Here is a 20064-nt window from a genome sequence, read left to right on the forward strand (position 1 = left end):
TATTTAAGTTTTTATTTTAATTATTTATGTACATTTTGTATTTTTACTGGGTTGCCGTAGGGCAATCCCAGTTGGAAATTGGGTGGCATTTGTTCGGTATTCCTTTTTTTTCCGTGTCGGTAAAAGTCTTGCCTGTCACTCCCCTGCTAAGTGGTATCTTTGTGCATAGAGCCTTCTGCTCGTATTTTCTTAGGATCGAGAGGGTAGTTGAAATGCGTAGATTTCTCTGGTGACACAGTAGAATGATAAACTTAACCGGCAATGGCGTCGAAAGTCATGTAACACGAATGGCGTTTTAATGGATCTTTGAACAAAATATACCCTTATGAAGTTCAATAATGGCAAGTCAATTGGATACTGAACAAGACAGGCGGTGGAATCTTACAAGCGACGAGTAATGGACTTCGACAACAATCTGTCGCCTGTCGAGCTGAAATCAAAGTGAGGTGCATTTCTAATTTTACCAAGTGTGCTGTTATGTAGAACACTGAAACCAAATGGAAAATTCTCTGGTAACTTATGGGTTCAACAAAGACAGAACAAATCGAACACCTTAAGTGGATCTGTGATCAACTCTGCACAGTCTTCAGTAAAAACATAATTGGAAATGTGACAGTCAAGAATTATTTGAAAGAAAGCTTGTCGTCTATTTTGTGCTTTATTATTCAAGGAAAAGGTTCTTCATGGAAACGGTTTGATCCTGAACTTTTAATTTGGTGTAATATTGCAAATATTTGACACAACTGAGTTTTTTTCTCTTCACGCACGCAATGAAATAGGAAGGGGTTTTTGCCTCTAATAGCAAATATGTTGTTTGTTTCAAAAATTGTTCGCTGGAAAAGGTGGCTTTTATGAATTCATCATGTTTTATAATATGCAAGCTTAACTGGATAGTTTTTATGGCAATAGTAAAGCATTTTCGTGTCAAAATGAGGTTAGTGTCTTTCTGTTGTGCTAACTTAATTAAATATAAATATACATTCTGCCTCGTGAGTTTGTTATTCTCGTTAACCAGCAATGGCCTCGAAAGTCATTCCAATGCAAATGGCGTTTTAGTGCATCTTTTATGTTGCTTGTTTCAATAAAATGTTTCACTGGAAAAGGATTCTGTGATATTTTCTGCCTTTGTGAATTATAATATCGTAATGTGTATTGAATTTTCGAGCTCAAGGTTGAAATGTGATACGGGAGGACATTTTTAGTATTGCTCTGTCAGCAGGAAAGGTTCACGAAAATAAGCAGGTCTGTTGCAAGCATGCTTGAGTTTCAACAAACTGAGCTGCAAAATCAGCAAAAAAATTGTGACGCCGATGAATAATAAAGTAGCTGCTATTTCCAAAATGACCGAATTACCTGGTGATAAATAACCTCGTCTTGCAGAGTAAATTTTTGACTTAGCAGAAACAATGGTCAACCTAAAGGGTTTGGGCGATTGTGATCTTTGTTTTGACTTCGCTCATTTATTGTCAAACTTTATAACACTTGACAGAAAAAGAAACTTACGAAAACCGGGTATCTTGCCATCATTTGACGCGGACGCTTCACTGTTTGGGGAGTAAACATGCCGCGGTAACTTAATCATGGCGCCCGCTGAATCCCGGCCATGTCACTTTCGATTTTGCGATTTATTTCTGCAGCCAAAATTGAACGTAGCAAAAATCAATTATCAACATGTCAGCCCAAAAGCCAATGTTTGTCACTTCCCATTTATTTTCTTCAATCTTTCTGGGTTCAATACTTTGCTAGTAACCACATGTCTTCTCAGGCTATTTACCCAAGACTTCTACCATGGCACTACAATGATAGACAATACCAAAACAATATCGTGTACTGTTAGAGCTACATATTACGCAAGGATAACTTGAATCTCCTGGAAGACAACACACAGCTCAGTTGACATTCTATATGGAATAAATCGCTGTGTTGCTTCACTACCACGCGTAAGCAATGCCTGTCTATTTTTTCCAAAGAGGACAGGAATTTCTTCTTTTTGACAAATGATAGGCCGGTAGCCAGCTTTTTACCTCAGAAAAGGATCTTTTTAGTCGTACGAACATGTGAGGACATGGGAGCCAAAGGGCCTCTGCTGGTATGACTTCTGGGTGACCCCTTAATTAAATGGTCTTAATGACCCCCCAACTTGAAAAAAAGTTGCCTGGGATGGTGCACGAACCACAGGCAACCCAGTGTACTATCACGGAGGGTCTAGTTTAATCTAAAAAAAATTGTCTGCGCCTGAAACTAACCTAATACTATGTTTCTAATAACAATAATAATAATAATAATTATTAAAATAATTATACTTATTATAATAATTTGAATTATAATTATACTAATTATGTTAATTATAATTATAAGAATTTTTAAGGGGGGCAGCCTCGTTTCCAGGGCTTCTCCCTCAGAAGGGAGCGGGGCGGTAAAAAAAGCCCTGCCCCCAAATGAGGGAGAAGCCCTGGGAACGAGGTTGCAGATAGAGGGGGAGGGGAATCGTGACTTTGCTTGCACGGCATTATTGATTGCCGTCTTTATCGAAACCAGAACTATGCATCAAACGGCGTGACAAAAACATGCAAGCGCATTGTTTGAAATTACTTATTTGGCGTTCGTATCCTTTGACATACATCCTCACAAGTGACTGTTAACTAATTGTTAATTCATTAATCAATTATTGTTAATAAGTAGTTACCTAATAGGTTACATATTAAAAAGTTTAAATTCGTAGTAAACGGTCACTTCTGAGGATGTATATCGAAGCATTGGAAACGTCATGTAATAATTTCAAACAATGCGCTAGTTTATACTTTAATGTTTGTCACCGCTGCTTTTTTTTTATTATTCTTTGTCTTGCTCGAAATTAATAGAACTACTCCTCTCAAAATGGATAGGTTACCTTAGTTGTTGTCGGATATGGATAGTTCTCGCTGTTCATTTCACTCCGAGGGGTGTTTCGCCTTTAACTGTAACTACTCGGCTTAGTTTGCGGCAAAGAAAGCTTTCATATCTCGGGAGATCTTCGACAAGGAAATAGTCTCTTTTTCTACGATTAACGCGTGGATTTATGCACTTCTCTTTTATCTCCTCAACAATATTTGCGTTCTGTAGGAAATGTCCTCGGCAGTTGGTTCCCCTTCCCCATCTGCGTCCACGACCTCTTGTACTTGTTGTTTGCATCTTTGGCCGCTCTGCGCCTTTTACTCGATGTTGCATTGAGACTAACTTCTCTGACAGCTACGAGCTGGGGTATCGTTATTTCGCTGTTCGTGTTTTCCTCGTACTTCATCTTTTTGTCTTGTTGGTCTTAATTCTTCCTCATTGTCGTCTTGTGATGTTTCCTTTCTTCGTATTAAGCGTGATCCCATGACCAGTCATTTGTCCAAATGCGCTTGCAGAGATAGTCTCTTTTAGTGGGTTTACTTGCAGGTGTTTTGCCCGACCACGAACCCTGCAAGTAGTTAACGACGGTTTTGTGAGAGCTAATTCGCATAAGCAGTGTTTAATTTCTTGTTTTTCTTTATTTTCTTTGGCGTAGTCTTTAATATAAGAACGTCTACAGAGGGGGACCTCAAGAATGATCCTGAACTCTGACAGTGATTACAAAACTCGCTAATTTGAGATCTCTTCAACAACGACGCTTTATGGCTGATGTTACTTTTTATACAAGGTTTAAATGGTTATCAGAACTTGCAAATTACTAATTATTAGTGATCATCACATTCTTAAAAGGTTATCACTGTTTGAACTAAGGAAAAAATTTGCAAAGACGTCCAATTTTAAATTTTCATAATACAAATGGTGGAACTTTGGCGGAATAGTTTACCTTTCAATGTTCGTTCAAGCAGCAACCTTATTTCATTTAAACGAAAAATCAGGAAATTCCAAGGTTAATGGCGAACTCATGTAACTACTCAGAAGTTTGCCTTTATTTAGCTGTTTGATTTAGACACCTGAAAAATTCAGGTCGCTTCAAGACTCTAACGGAAGTCGAACCCATGACCTCTGCGACACCGATGCAATGCTCTACCAACTGAGCTATGAATCTTTGAAGCAGAATACTTCAGAGCAGGTCAATTTATTGGGCTCATTTCTTTCCGTGAAGGAGTCAATCAATGAAATGAAGCTCTATTAACATTAGCGGAAATTCCATCAGCCAAGATGCAAAAGATGCTGACAAGTGCATATTATATTACATCAGTTCGCTCTCAAAAGTGTCTATGTCGTCGGACGTAAATATGAAATTCAGGACAAAATGATTTTCATCCTACTTTTTACTTTCAATTTCCTTTCGGTCTATGTAATATGCACTTGTTTGCATCTTGGCACTAATGGAATTTTTCGAAAATTTCATTCATCATTCATTCATTTCATTCATCGAGTCCTTCACAGAAAAAAGACCCTCTCCCAAGTGTGTGGCTTCAGAGAGCATTACACCGGGATCGCAGAGATCATGGGTTCAAATGCCGTTGGAGCCACCTGAATTTTTCAGGTGTCAAAAGAGAGACAGTTGCTTAAATTGTCGACCTAAGTCCGAGGATCACTTCCCTCATTCGTTAATGATAACTTGTAACGACACAGGTATAGATGAAGCTAGATGAAATCGTGCAAACTTGAGAAGGAACGGTTGGTGGGATAGATGCAGTACGATAAAGATTCTGTGATCTCGAGCTCTGCAAATTTCAGAAACGAATCTTACAATTCAGACCGATTCGCCATAAATCGAAATAAAATTGATGAAGAAAATAAAACTATCCTTACCTCACTATTCTGTGATGATTCCTGAGCATTTAATGCATCAGAAATTGTTCCTGAGACGGCTGAGGAGAGCGGTCTTGTCAGGTTTTGTCTTGCACAAAAAAATCAAAACATTGGACCACGAGTCCGCACTTATGACTTTCATGAGTTTGCGGTTGTATCATTAAATCGCAAAAGTGCGATTTGTGATTTATAAATCGCGCACATTTTGCAATTTTTAAATCACAGAGGGCGATTTATAAATTCGATTTATAAATCTCAACATTACGAACTTTGCGATTTATAAATCGCAAATGTACTTCAATGGTCTTCAATGTGTTATTTATAAATAACACAAAATATAGGGGGAAAGTACTTAAATAATATTTTTACATTTGGCGCCCCATACCACGTTAGATTACATTGTAATGTAAATGAGAAAAAAACTTACCGTGAAAAGGGCTATTGCGTGACTCACGTTATATAGTACAGCGCTAATAATTACATTAGTGACTGATCAGCAAAAACATCTTACAGTAATTATACTAGGAAATGTTAATAACATCACGGGCATGTTAATGATGTACATGTAGCACTTATAACGACAGCCTTGTTCCCGGGGCCTCTCTTATTCTCTTTCCATGGAGTAACAATTGGAGCAAAAGAACAGAAGAAAAATAGAAATCCTGGGAACGAGATTGTTATATGCAGGCAGGCTCTGTATTCGCCACTTCCCATTCCCATAATGCAATACATTTTGGGGCGTTCTTTTCATGAAAACAAACAATACAAGTCATTTACCCTTGGGACTGTATCATGCTTCAGTGAACTGCATGGATATTCATTGTTTGAATGCAAATAACCCCACAAAATGAACTGTATTATGGGATTTGTGAAAAAAAACGACTTCCATTGAGAAGGTTATTTCTGCACCAAGCAAGTCTCTGCCTCAATTGAAGGATTATTCTTAACTGTCAATTTGCTCCAAGTGAAGTCTTATCGTTCATTTTGCACACACTGAAAGCTTAATAGGGATCATAGGTTTGTCAGTTATATCAGCTGTAGCTTTGTTGTTTGGTATAATCGGCCGGTCGCTTTGTCTGTCGGAGGACTGTTCGTTCGTCCAGTCCGTCGAAGGATCCTTCCCTCCTTCGTTCGGGCTGTCGGCTTCAGTGTTGGTCGTCAACATCGCTGTTTCGTTCGGCCCGTCGGTCAGTCTGTCGAAGGATCGTTCACTCGTTTGTTCAGCCCGTCGTTCAATCTGTTGGAGGTTTGTCAGCTCTTTCTATCTGCCGGTCGGTCCTCTTAGAAGCTCGTTCCAAACTCGTTTCCACTCCCCGTGGTGGGAAGGTCAAAGTACCTTGGGAGCAATGACTCGTTGATGTGGTTGATCTGTTGGTGATTGGCTTAGTCCGCGATTTGTACCGTGACTTTGAATAGTCCAGTTTTCATGTCTTCCTTCATTGTATTACTCAAACGTTCAAGGAAGATTGATTCCTTGAATATATCTATTTTTTTATTCATTCTTGTGTTTTTCTCGGTTTTTTCAGACATTGGGTACGCCAACAGAAGCAACGTGGCCTGGGATCACAAGTAACGAAGTTTTTCTTGCAGGTAAAGATTCTGAATTTTATTTAATGTAGGGTGTTCGCCGTTGTGGTTTGTAGAAGGATCTTTATGTAAGTTTGTTTAACAAGTGGATAGTGCAATGTGCTTAAACAAATTGGCTTTAATAGGTCAAAGAGCTTGTTTAACTACTTCACCTCCCCAATCAATCAACTTTATTAAAGTGTCGATGTTTTTAGCTAAAATATGGGGATGCTGAAAACGAAGAAAGTACCACAAAAAATGCAGTTTAAGTTTCAAGCCTTTTGGATTTAGCAAGAAGATAGTGTAAAGAGCTTAAACAAATTAGCTTTAACAGATCAGAGCTTGTTTAACTAAATCACCTCCCCAATCAATCAATCAATCAACTTTATTAAAGTGTCGATGTATTTAGCTAAAATATGGGGATGCTGAAAAAGAAGAAAGTACCACAAAAATATGCAGTTTAAGTTTCAAGCCTTTTCGATTTGAAATAAAAATGTTAAATAGTGACCATCAAAAACTGATTAATTATCGAATTGCAAAAGCGCATGTATTCTTTGTAATTTAATTATTAATTTTTTAAAGCAACAGTCCTCTAAAATTATCAGATACAACATGGCCTTTCTGCTTAGGCCTTGTTTATCAAATCACTCGATTTATAAATTCGATCCTAGACTATTGCTCGCTTCGTCATTAGCGACTGTCCTTAAGAATCGTTTTCTCCGACATGGCGGCCGTTTCGTAGTTTCAACACTCTTGACTGCCGTCTCGAATTCTATAAGTGATCATACTTTTCTAGGATGTTAAAGCTTTCTTCATGTTTCTCTCTCACTCTCTCTCTCTTGCTTGATTTTTGTATTGTCTTTCTATCAGGGAGATTCCCATACTATCCCAGGGAACATCTTGTCAATCACTCACCAAGGTACGTAACTACAAGTAATCTGGGGTCTGTTTCTCGAAAGTCCCGAGAACTTTTCGGCCCCGAGAAGCCAGTTGTCAAACTCTGCTTGTTCCTTTAACATGTTTTTTAATGTAAGAAAAACTAAAAGGAATGCGAAGTTTGGTGGCTTAGAACCTCGGCGTTGCGAGGATACAAAGGGAATTGTGGCACCCGAAATAGGCCCGAAAAGTTTCGGGACTTTTGAGAAACAGTCTTATCACGTGAGTGCAATCAAAGAATAGAGATCCGATCCTTTCCTAAACACCATGCCTTGTTTGATCAAAGGTGGATAGCACTACCTACCGGACAAATCACTATCCACCGAATAAGCGCTGTTCACCATGACAACAGCACGAGAACATTTAGCGTGGCAATTGTACCAAAGCCTCTCTATTGGCTCCAATATGGGCCCCCGTGCCCCAACACGGGGCCATTATTGCGCTCAGTATTGGCCCTTTGTTGGCCAATATTGGACGCATGGCTTGTCATACCAACATCTAGGATTTATCTAGCATTTATTGGCTGAACTTTATCCAACATCGCATGCTCAGGCGGGCTGGTTTTCACTAGCGGGGAAAGTATAAGCACAGGCAACACTAGTCAAACTCAGAAACGTCTCGATTGTTTGTACCTTAGAACAAAAGCACAGCATTTTACAATGTACTTTTCTATTTACTCTACCACTCTGTCGCAAGCGAAGACCAGTCTTTGGAACTTGGACTTTCATTGATTGTTTGTATTTTGTTTTGTTTCGTTTAAAGACTCGATAATTCAGGATTAAACTTACTTGAAAGATTTGTAGAGGTGAGTTTAACAAATAAATACAACGACCGCTTTGATCGGCAATAAACATGGATCATACGTTCGGCGCAAATGTGGACAAGGCTGACGCCATCTTGGTTGAAATTCAACCGAGTTGTGTCTACTTTTCCAACATGATCGATATCTCCTCTTGTTAAACCGTAATTTCCTCGAAGTTTGCGATTATAGTTAATTTAGAGCACTGTGTCCAAGAGAGTTTCTCAAGATGAAGGTTCAGGGTCTTATTGTGGACGGGCGAAAACGGGTGTTTTCTTATCCGTTTTCCTGTTGTCTGGTGTGGACAGTCGAAAGCGCTGTGAAAACGCCAGTGAGAAGTTAAAACCTTTTCATGCGCTGTCAAGAAACAGAAAACGTGGGTAGAGTAGACCGACGGGGCCTTGAACGCATTTGCAGAATGTTGTTTAAACACGTGCAGCACGATTCGTGCCGCGTGCGTGCCGGGCGCTTTTTTGCACGCACGTGATAAATCAGTCCCATGAATTTTTTACCTTTTCCGTGCGTTTTGTCTACAGTTTGTAGTTAAGGACAGAATATCGGCAATTGACGCCACGAAGCACGAGTATTTTTCCAGTTTGGGCAGACGCGTTCAAGAGTTAAAAAACAGTGAGTTTAATCAGTGTTAAAGTTAAAACGTTTGCAGTTTGTTGTTTCATTATGTTTTAATTGGCTGTTTTAAGCCTGGACCTCCCTCACAGTAGTCCGATGATCACCCACCGGTCGGCGATTTCTTTGATTTTTGCCAATTTGAGAAGCCTGGCATTTGTCGAAAACGCTGCTCAGGAAACCTCTTGTTTTTGAGGTTTACGTCCAAGGTGCCGTCGTCGTGTGTTGTTTAAGCTTTTCATTCCCACGATCGAAACTTTCATTCTCCTAACTGGTACCATGGATTTCTTTCTTGGGTAGTCATGAGAATTTGGTGTTACATCAAGATCACACCTATTAAGCTGATGATATACTTGATTCTCAATACCTATCTGACTGACATTTCATTGAAATTGTGAGGAGAATTTACGTACCGATCACTCGTTGGAGTCAAAGGGACTTTAACCCTTGAAACCGAGTGAACGAACAAAAATTGAATTGGTGGTTTGTACCCGCTGACAGTAGACATCTTTGATTTCTTGTTATAGTTGAATCTATCTTCAGTATAGAAGACCTGCGATTGGCCAAGGACCCCGGGTTCAGACACATCGGAAGGTCGAATCTCGGTGAGTCTCCATCTACTATTTTTAAGAATGAAATTTAATTTGAAATGCGACCAAAATGTTATTTTACAGAATTTAAAAGCGGCGAGGTTTGAGGGTTTTTCTGTGGTCCCATATTAATAATGACATTTCTTTTTGTCTTTCTGTTTTGTTTTGTCTTCCAGCAGGCTCTGCCCGACGACGGCAAAGTATGCTGTTCTAGGCATCACTGCTTCTCGTCCACAAAATGACGTGATGATTTGCGTCGTGTCTGGCAATGTTGGGGCTGGTGATCCTTGGCAACGGAAGAAAAAGCTGTAGCGTAAATGTGGCAATTCATTAGTTTTATATGAATAGAACCATTCCTATGTCGCACACGTATTCCATTTTTAACAGTCCAACGTTGGCAGTCCAACCCGTCGCAGGCAGTCTTTTTAATTTATTTCTAGGGAAAAGGTACAAACAAGTTAACTGTGGGTGAGGTTTAAGTTACAATACACGTTCTGTGGCGGAAAATGCAGAGGTTAAGCAACGATTTTGACAAACGTTTGTAGTAACAAACAACGATATTGCAAGGTATTGCGTTGAAATGTTGCGAGCGTTTGGCCAGGCCTTAAGAGAACTGAGTTTTAAGGCCGAAAATGGCCCCTAAGACAGGAGCATTTTTTGCAGATAGATATGGTTAACGACATCGGGAATTTAAACAGGAAGGAGTTGCAATTATTTACAGGTTTTGTATATGTGTACTATTGATGCGAACGCCCTGAATTTCCAGCATCTGCTGAGTTAGATTTGTTTGGGGGTTACTGGGTTTGGCATGTACAAAGACTAACATTGATTAGAATTTTTTCTCGGTTCCTTGTTGGGAGACAGGGATTAAAATTGGCGTTTCCTCAAGATCAATTCAGCATCGTCTTTAAAACGAGTCCAAGTGCGAGAGTTAACATTTGGTTAGCAATTTCGCGATTGCCTTTTTTTTTTTTTTTTCACTGCCACTCTTCGTGATTGAAGTGAACAATCCCTCGACGCCACGACACCCATTCAAACGATGTAAAAGTAATTGTAATTTACGCGCTTGCGATTCCAGCACTTATAGCCGGCGAGATGTGTTTGGATCGCTATTATGGTAAATTTGATTATTATGTATACGACCACATCAGCTTGTGAATTTTAAATCGTATTTAAAATGAATGCATGTTATTATTAAGAACTAAGAAAACGTTTTAAATGCAACAAGGCGATAAATTATTCATTTGGCGAATGTCCTTATGGAAAGTGCGTTTAACTTTCCAGTAATAAAATTGGTATGAATGGTGGATGTTTGGAGAGGAAATTGAAAATTTATCTTCGGGAGCTCATGCCGTCCTTAAAACAAAATCTAGTCATTTGACTCCGTTGTCAGGACAACAACGGCAAAGAAGATTCTCAAAATGTAGAACGCCCTTGTGGGGCGTGTGGAGCGTTTTTCGTTTTGTTCCTTAAACGTATTTCTCTTCATGTTGCTTAAGCTCACAATCTTCGGCTTCTGTTGTTGCCTCTCATTGGATTTACTTTGGGTTTTTGCTATTACAGCGCTTAATTTAACCCTTCAAATCCCATGATCTAAAATTCTGCGTGGGCTGGTCATGAGAATTTGGTCTTATATCAGGGTCGTATCCTTGAGCTGATAATAATGTTACATTTTCAATAGTTGTCTACCTGACAGTGCATTGAAATTGAAAGGTGAATTTCCTTACTGTAGAATCGTAGGAGTCAAAGGGTAAATTAAAAGAAGACCCGGATTTTTGAGCGAGAAGTAGTTTTCACAAGCGAAGGCTCGCGCTGGGACTCCGTTTGGAACGAGGCTGAAAAACACCTTTTGCGAAATCACTTTCAAAAATTATAAACTGTAGAAATGTAAAAAGATTTGTTATGCTAGTTGTTTTTAAATACAATAGATTCTTTACTATGTTCAATGTGGCATCGAAATTAGGGTAGCAGTAGTTAGTTCAAACACATTTTTAGAGATATTTGTAAGTAGTTTTATGATTTTAGCTCGTAGAAAAGTTGTCGTTTAAAGCCGTCTATCGGGTTAGATTTACTATAGGTAAAAAAAAATTATTTATAATTTGGGACCCAAATGAAAACGCAAGAATAATCACAAGCCCGCAATAAGCAAGGCGCCAACTTGTCAATAAATGCTGTATCACAAGTCGGTCAATACAATTCCACAAGGCAATAAATGACAAATCGGAAACCATGGTTCTGTTGCCGCAGTTGATTGTCGCTGAATTTTATTTGAATGTCGAGTGTATTTAGGCCCGTTTCAAACGTCGAACTTTTAATACATGTGCCGAATCTAATGCAAATGAGAAAAATCTATTGTTTTCCCTCATTTGCATTAGATTCGGCAAATTTAAAGTTCGACGTTTGAAATGGGCCTTAGGTTGGTTATTGAACCGGAGGGGGGGGGGGGGGGGTGGGGGAGAAAGCGAAGTAACCACATAAAAACCTCTGGGAACAGAGAAATGAACCAAGGAACTCAACCAACATGTGACGCCAAGTCCGGGAATCGAACCAGGGCCACGTTGCGGTGCCAGCCCTTCTACCAAAGAAACGAGTGATTCGTCGAAGGAGTCTTTCAGGCTTCTTTTTTAAACGCCTACAAATAGACAACTTTCAACCGGAGGAAATGCAAGAGATGGCGCCGCCAAATCTACGTTGTATCGGCTCTTGATCAAAATGTTCTCTTGTTCAAGTGTTAATTATGCCGGTCAGATCAAGCCAGTTGATCCAACGTACACCGGTAGGGTTACTGTCCCCGGTTTGTTGCTTTAATGAAAACGCTGTAAGAGAGTGTTCGGCTCATATCGCCAACATTTTGATTAAAGATAGACTCGAGCTTCTTATAAACATTCCTTTTTATGTCGACGTCGGTGGTTATAGTTTATGGAACAACCTACGCTAGAATGTTGTGGAGGCCTGTAGTTATTGAACTTCATACACCTTATTCCACAATGGCCGCTGATTTGTGCGCATACAAATTGGCCCTTGTTGCCTCGTTCAAGATAAAATATTCTTTTGAATTTTAAGCTTAAGAACGCGGCATCAAGGGCTAATTTGAATACAAACAAAAGAATAACCATTTTGGAATAAGGTGTATGGAGTTCATGCTCTTTTGCGCAATCTCAAGAATTTGAAAATTTGTCGTTGTCAGCACCTGAGACTGCGTCTGTTTTAACCCAAGGTAGTTTTAATCCCGCAAACAAAAGCCTAGGCTTGCAGAAACCTCGTTCCCAGACTTTCTCTTTTGGAATTCCACAGGGGTAGCAAAAGGAACCTCTTAGCTATCTGCCCTGGGGACCGTTTCTCAAAAGTCCTAAAACTTGACGGGCCATTTTCGGGTGTCGCAATTCCCTTTGTATGTCAAGAACGAAGACGATGTAAGTCATCAAACTTCACAGTCAGTTTGCTTTATGTTACCTTGAAAACATGTTAAAAGATCGGCTTTCCTGAAAAGGTGGTTGGCAGGTTCACAAATGCTTTTCGGGCCCGATACGTTTTCAGGACCGTCGAAAAACGGGCCCCTGATCAGAAAGTGACTGTTTAGAGCATGCGCTGCGGTTACTTTGCGACCGAGCATTTCACTTTCACTATAAGACAGCGGTATCATTGTAAAGAAATGCGCAGGGAGCGGCTTGAAGACACGATTACAAATTAAAACAGGAAGCATTTTCAAACGGCGGCCTACAAGATCGTGGACGGCGGTTGAATTAAAGCGATTCGACCCAGTACAGAACATCAGAGATCGATTTGCATCCAATCAATTAGCACAGAAAATAAGGGAGAAAAGTGGCCTCCCCTGTCAAGGAGAAAAAGTCAGGGGACAATATCTGAGTTGGTACTCTTTTTGTTAACACAAAGATACTTAAATATTTTTGTTCACTTGATGGATAAAAGAAGCAAAAAGATTACGTGTGAAATGAATGTATATTTGAAGTGCAGGTTATAGAAAAAAGAGAAAATTGCTGCATGTCCTTAGAGCGAGTTTCCAATTGAGTGTCGTAAAACCAAAACCAAAGTAATTACTTTGGCCAATCAAAAGGACAGAGACAATCCATTAAGCCAATCAAATTGAAGTAATCGCACGTAGCCGACACAAAGCGTGGGAAAATGTGTTTCACTTCTGATTGGTAAAAAAAAAATGGCGCGAGAACTTTGAGCCAATCACTGAGTGGCGTAATGCAAAACCAAAGCAATTTACTACTTTCGACACTCAATTGAAAACCGCTCTATCTGGGCAATTTAAGCAATTGTCTTTTATAGAGACACCTGAACAATTGAGATGGCTTCAACGAACCTCGGCGATACCCTTGCAGTGTTCAACCAACTGAGCTGCAAACACGTTCCCAGATTCATCGTCCCATTGACCAGCGGTCGGGAAAGAGAGACCGAAGCCGATATTTGATTGGCTGTTGCAAAACGGTTTCATTTCCTGCCATTTTCAAGTTCTAAACTCAAAAATTGTGATTTCTTCTGCATTTTTATCTATACGAGGTTGAAGATGATTTAGATGATCTATCTTTTTAGAACTTAGCAGTTCCGTATGGTTTTTGTTTTTTGAAAATAAAGCAATTGTCACTTGCGTGACACCGATACTCGTTACTTTTGATTCTGCGCAGTTTAAACGTGTCGAGCGTATTAGGAGATGTGTTTATATTCATGTGCGCTTTCTTGCGAGTGAAAAGTAAGCGCTTTCGTGGCAAGGTGAACTCCAGTGTTTTTGTTGATTTCCTAAGTTGATTTCTATCGTCTTCCCTCAGGCACACACAGTTACTCATCCGGAACTAGAGTTGTCTGGTTGCGGTTTTGGATTATTCCAGAGCCTCCCGCGAGCCTCCCGCGTCCGTAAAGTTCTAAACTCAAAAATTGTGATTTTCTTCTGCATTCTTATCTATACGTGGTTGAAGATGATTTAGATGATCTATCTTTTTACAACTTAGCAGTTCCGTAACGTTTTTGTTTTTGAAAATAAAGCAGTTGTCACTTTCGTGACACCAGATTCATGTTACTGTTGATTCAGAGTTGTCTGGTTGCGGTTTTAGATTATTCCAGAGCCTCCCGCGAGCCTCCCGCGTCCGTTTCGCTGGACAAGGGTAACGAAGGCTCTGGAAAAGAGATCGACTCTTCCATCTCATAATCGTAAACTGTTAGTTCAGGCCCTAGACTTTCCAAATGGTATTATAACTGTGTTGTTTATCATAATTTACCACATTACTTTGTTAAACGCCTACAACGAATTCAAACAGCATGTTCGAGCTTTGTTGTTGGTAAATTTGTTGGAAGTGAGGATATTATAAAGCTAAATTGGTTACCCGTTGAAGAACATGTCGAATGGGAGCTGTTAAAGTTAGTCCACAGGGCGATTTTTTCTCATGAATGGCCACGTTACTTGCGACTGAAGCAATTTAGGCACAATCGAACTCTGAGGTCCAGTGCAGCTATGCAGCTTGAAATCCTACTAGTACCACACATTTATCAAGGCCAAACTGCTACGAGAGATAATATTTTACCTGGATGTGTAAGGAACTGTATTGATTTTAATCAGTTTTCTAAGATGACTTTTAACCATTTAATGAAAAAGGTCAAAGATAACCTCTCACCTTAACGTTTTTATTAAACATTGTTAAATAGGTATACTTATTTTATCTCTTTTTTACATTTTTAACTTTATTTGTATTTAAGAAGATATATTTTAGCAGACGAAGAGCCACCTTGTGGAAATGCTGTGTAAAGCCATATTATTATTATTATTATTATTATTATTATTATTATTATTATTATTATTATTATTATTATTATTATTATTATTATTATTATTATGAAGCCACTTGGTTGGGGACAGCTCAATTCCTATAAAGATTACGCGTACCTGCAGGAACTAATGAACAGAATAGGACACTAATTAACAATTAGACCCGTAGCCCGCAAGGGCTACGGGTCAATAGCCCATGAGGCGAAGCCGAATGGGCTATTGACCCGTGGCCCTTGAGGGCGAAGTATCCCCAATGTTTTAGTATCCCCCAACTAGTCGGATAGAAAAGGCAATAATAAAGTTAGCAAATGCAAGTCGAAAATATATTTATTTGGGAATAAAACGAAAGAAAGCGTCACGCTTTTCGCTACTCGATGACTATTACTAATAGTCCTCTAGTAGCGTAGCCAATCAAAATGCAGCATTTGCATTAGTCCGCTAGTTGGGTGATACTAATACATATTATTAAATTCTCAACCTCGGATAATGCATTTCGCGTGCTCTGATTGGTTCACTCAATCTCGGTTATCAGCTCATATACCTTGGTTTGACCTTATATGGTAAATGATTGCGTTAAGCGTTGCTAAACTAAAAATGTTTTCCCCGGAATGCGAAATTACTCTTTGAATAAAGCCAAAAAGGAGAAAAAAAACTTTTTTTGTGGAAAGTTTGGATCAATTCCGACGTTTAGAAGTACGCGAAAAGGCAAGAAATGTTTTTGTGATGAGCCTGCGTCTGTCTGACAACAAGGTATTACACAACATCGCATCAGTTCTCATCAAGTTTTTTTCGATTTCGTTCGGATTTGCTCGCTTTTTCCGCTCGTATTTCGTACTTCCAAATTTTTGGAGTTGAAGGAATTTAACAAAACAATTATTCCATTCGCGCTTGTTCGATATGAGACTGGTTATAACCAACTCGGCGCTACGCGCCTCGTTGGCTATTTACCATCTCATATCCAACGCGCGCTTATGGAATAATTGTTAAATAACACTTTTTTTTTATCAAGACCCCAACACTTTTTTTATCAAGACCCCAAAGGCTCTCTTGGTCAGATTTTTCTCTTGTGAGTATAGAGTCAGTCGATGAAATTTGCCTACCAGGGAGATAACAGCATTTTGGTCTCGATAGGAAATTCCGCCATCATGCAAATGGCTCATTTATTTATCAATATTCATGAAGCCATTTGTTTTGAAAATTTCAATAACTATTCAAATATGACAGCATAACACTAATCCAACCGAAGCTTTCATTACAGAAATCACGTCTATTGTCTTTTACTACGGGAAACAAGTTGCTGGGAAGGTAAGTTTTAAAAAAAACTAAATATATTCCTTGCAATTTCATTTTGAAAGAAGCCAGTCCTACTCCCTGTAATGGACAGCAAATATATCGCCTTTCTGATTCTTCTGAACACAAAGAAGGGCTTGATGTGAACCCCGTGTGTACATTGGTCACTCTTTTGTGAAAGCCGGTACAATCAAACATTTGTGATCCACAGCTCGCAATGGACAACATTTTGATTCCAATACTCTGTTCTTTGTGAATTAACTTGCCCTCAAGTTGACGTTTGCAAAAAAAACTTCGCTTTACATTTATAAAGGCAATACCGCGAGTTCACTTCCAATTTTTTTTCCTGCTCTTGTTCAGAGACGCTTACAAGCTGAATACATATTCTCAAACGTCTTCTTCATTTCTGGAGCAAGGAATCGAAAGTTAATGAGCTTTTAATTGTTAGCTCCATGTTTATTTAATAGTGGTTGTCCAATTCGTACACGAAGAAAAGTTACGCTACATCTGGTTTACACTCCTTCAAAAATACAAAAGATTTTGATTCAAATCAAGCGTAAAATCTTTACTATGATGTTTTGACTGCTGAGCATTCAGCTGTTGGCTATTGAAAGCAACATCTGTCGCTTTGTTACCTTACTAATATAGCCCTCAACGGAAAAAGAAAGAACCTTCAAATGAAGAAGATAACAGATTTGTTTCGTTCACCCGGCTTTCAAACAAACGTGCCCTTAATTATAAATTGTCAACGAAAGTATTGAAGCATAACTGATGCTCATGCCTTGAGCATATGACATGAACAGATGTTAACTTCGTACATAATGAGCACTTGATTTTAGACGTAATTTAATCACTTTGTCGATAAGGCGGTTTTCAAATTATATGTACTAAAGAACCGGGAAAAACCCGAGACTTTCTCGACCATTACTAGCACTTCTTTTTGAATGATAGTGTCTCCAATTTCATACCACCCAAATTATTCAGCGCGACATCTCCATTGTCATTAAACGTGCCAATCAGATCCGTTTATGATCAATAGACCATTTCCGCGTTCTTGCCTGCCTTATCTTCAAAGCGAATCTAAGTGCGAAGTTTTTGTTATGAAAATTAGTTTTCATTCATATGTAAAGGAGAACTAATTAGGAAGCTTAAGCAACGACAACGGCGACGGCAACGAGAACGTCACAAATTTGCATATTTAGTGGGAAAAAACAATAGCTTTGCACGCCCTGCACGTGCGTTTTTCACCTTTGTCGATTTCTTTGTCGACGTCAGCAAAACTACAACGTGAAATAGCCAAATTTTAGGTTTTATGGAAAACGTCATTAATTGAGGATAAATTTTCATTTTCTGCCCTAAATTGAGCGCCGTTCCTACCAGTGTCATTTTTGGAGGAACTACCACACCCCCGTCATATTAAAAAAGTTGAAATAGTAACGAAGTGATTACAATAACGCGAATTTATATTTTGAGATGACGTTCTCGTTGCCGTCGCCGTTGTCGTTGCTTAAGCTCCCTATTAGGGAGCTTTAGCAACGACAACGGCGACGGCACACCTGCCACACCTTTGTCATATTAAAAGGCTTGGAATAGTCGCAAAGTGATCGCAATAACGTGAATTTATGTTTTACATGACGTTCTCGTAGCCGTTCCCGTCGTCGTTGCTAAAGCTCCCTATTACCATCACAACGACTTTGCACTTAGACTCGCTTTGAAGAGGAAGCAGACTTGAACTCGGAAATGGCCTATTCACTACTTGCACAAATCCCATAATACACCTCTTTTACCTCCCAAAAATCTGCATAGGCATTGTTTTCGACTTCTCTTGGGACATTTTCATGTCCCAGGAGAAATTCCAAACAATGGTTATGCAAAAGCTTTGGGGGGTAATAGAGGTGTATTATGGGATTGTGCAAGTAGTGAATGCATTCTGCGCGAAAGCGCGATGGATTATGGTAAAAAGCCAGCAAGGCCCAAAAATATAAATTCTGATTATGCTGCTGCTCGCTCCTTTTCCTTGTTGTGTGGCAACTACATCCAACGTCTGACTCGATTGAGTGAAGTTCGTTTTATAGTACTAGTCGTGCCACTGTCTGGTCAAATTCTAACTTTCGAGTTGGGTACGGCAGTAACACGAAGTATATACAATGAAACAGGCCTAAGAGGACATGGGAAATATATCATCACAATTCATGATTGATTTGGTGGTATGAAAACCATGATCGACTGCTGGTCATTTTGTCTCTTTGAGAGTTGCTGAAACTCTGTTTCTCCCGGTAAAAAAAGAAAAAGAAACTGTATTTATATATATACATCTCCATAAAGAGTTGTAATTAATTACGCACAGAAAGCTAAGATGTCCAACTATGTTAAAATGGGTCGTGTTATAATGTGATTGTTTGAAAAAAAATAATTTAAAGTGGTTTGAAACAAAATAAACTGGTTTGAAAAAACTAACAAACAAACAAACCAAAAACAAAATTAAACCACAACATATACACCTTATTCCAAAATGGCTGCTATTTTAGCATTCTTTTGTTTGCTTGCAAATTAGCCCTTGTTTTTTCGTTCTTAAACTGGAAATTCAAAAGAACATTGAACGAGGCAATAATTGGAATATGAAAGGTGTATTCGTAGACTTAATAATTAAAAAAGGTTACAAATATGTTCTCCCAGTCATAGGAACTCAGTTATGGCATAGTTAATGACTGGAGATGGTTATGAAACTCGACAAGTCTTTGTGTTTCATGCTTTTGTCTGTATTTTTGGCCTTGACAGTGCACTGAAACACACCTATTTTTGAGAAATTAACCAATCAAATCTTTCGATTAAATTATGCGCACCAAATTTGCGAACCCGTGAGAATCAAAAACAAAAGATTGTGCAATGTCACGGTCAATTCAGCATCGATTGCGGCAACATTGTTCTCGCTTTTGGAGGTTTTAAGGTTTCATAACCAGTCCCTCGATTAACTATGGTTAATTTGAACTATTTATTTCCTGGCCTCTCTTATTTTATTGTTGTTTCTTTTTATTAGTTGTTTATTTCAAAGTTCGAGGAGTTACTAAACATGATTTTTGGAGAAGCATTAATGATTGGGCTGCTGGCCACCACGTTGACTTTGCTTGGCGTTTCAGTGCACGGAATGTTATCATCAAAACAGAGTTGTTCCTTTGACAAGAGAAGAAAACAGGAGGACAAGATGATGGAAAAATATGGATGGAATCCATCTGTTCCATATCATCCTTACCTATAAAAAGACTTACCGAACTGACGAAAAGGGAAAAGTTTGAAAACCACTGAAAAAATAATTTGATCGTAATATTAACTGAATCGGAAATAACAGAATCTCCCACAGGCCTCAGACACAGTGTCGTTTTGGGTTCGCTTTCGTGGGTCAAAAATAGGAAACAATTTAGTTATGTAGAAATATTTCCTGTTTAAAAGTTGGCATTTACCAGGTTGAAAATACAAACAGCTGGCTTAAAAAGGACTGGTATCTAAAGCATTGACCGGAACCCAGAGGTCACGGATAGCCAACTAAATGGGCCATTTACGAGTTCCTGTTTGTCTCGGTTTCGAAGTGAGTCTTGAAGCTCAACTATTGTAAGCGAAATGAGTTTGATTTCACTAAGAAAACCCAACTCATTTCCATTTGAATGGTTGTGCACCAGGACTAATCAGGCTATTGTACGACTTGTATTTCCTATTTATTTAAC

The 20064-nt window shown here is 39.0% G+C and overlaps 3 long non-coding RNA genes across 6 annotated transcripts in view; 2 read left to right on the forward strand and 1 right to left on the reverse strand.

The window, feature by feature from the left end:
* The window catches only part of LOC138049877 (uncharacterized), an 11666-nt gene extending 9569 nt beyond the window's left edge, over positions 1 to 2097 (reverse strand). Inside the window, exon 1 of one of the 3 annotated variants that reach the window (XR_011132473.1) lies at positions 1 to 144. This exon is cut by the window's left edge and continues 165 nt beyond it. This is a non-coding gene — a long non-coding RNA (uncharacterized lncRNA). Of the gene's footprint in view, positions 145 to 1503 lie in introns of those variants that run through there. The other 2 variants (XR_011132472.1, XR_011132474.1) reach the window with 2 other exon arrangements.
* A 4128-nt stretch (positions 2098 to 6225) lies between these two features.
* LOC138049878 (uncharacterized) lies at positions 6226 to 11497 on the forward strand. 2 transcript variants are annotated; one of them, XR_011132475.1, is made up of 6 exons: positions 6226 to 6342; positions 7189 to 7237; positions 8017 to 8059; positions 8590 to 8680; positions 9208 to 9285; positions 9447 to 11497. It is a non-coding gene; the product is annotated as an uncharacterized lncRNA (long non-coding RNA). The 2 variants fall into 2 exon arrangements; XR_011132476.1 differs by having other exon boundaries at positions 9450 to 11497.
* Positions 11498 to 16268: 4771 nt separating this feature from the next.
* LOC138048870 (uncharacterized) lies at positions 16269 to 19838 on the forward strand. Its single transcript, XR_011132228.1, has 2 exons — positions 16269 to 16360; positions 19383 to 19838. It is a non-coding gene; the product is annotated as an uncharacterized lncRNA (long non-coding RNA).
* The last annotated feature ends 226 nt before the right edge of the window (positions 19839 to 20064 follow it).

Source organism: Montipora capricornis, chromosome 5 (genome assembly GCF_036669925.1).
Source record: "Montipora capricornis isolate CH-2021 chromosome 5, ASM3666992v2, whole genome shotgun sequence".
NCBI classification, from domain to species: domain Eukaryota; kingdom Metazoa; phylum Cnidaria; class Anthozoa; order Scleractinia; family Acroporidae; genus Montipora; species Montipora capricornis.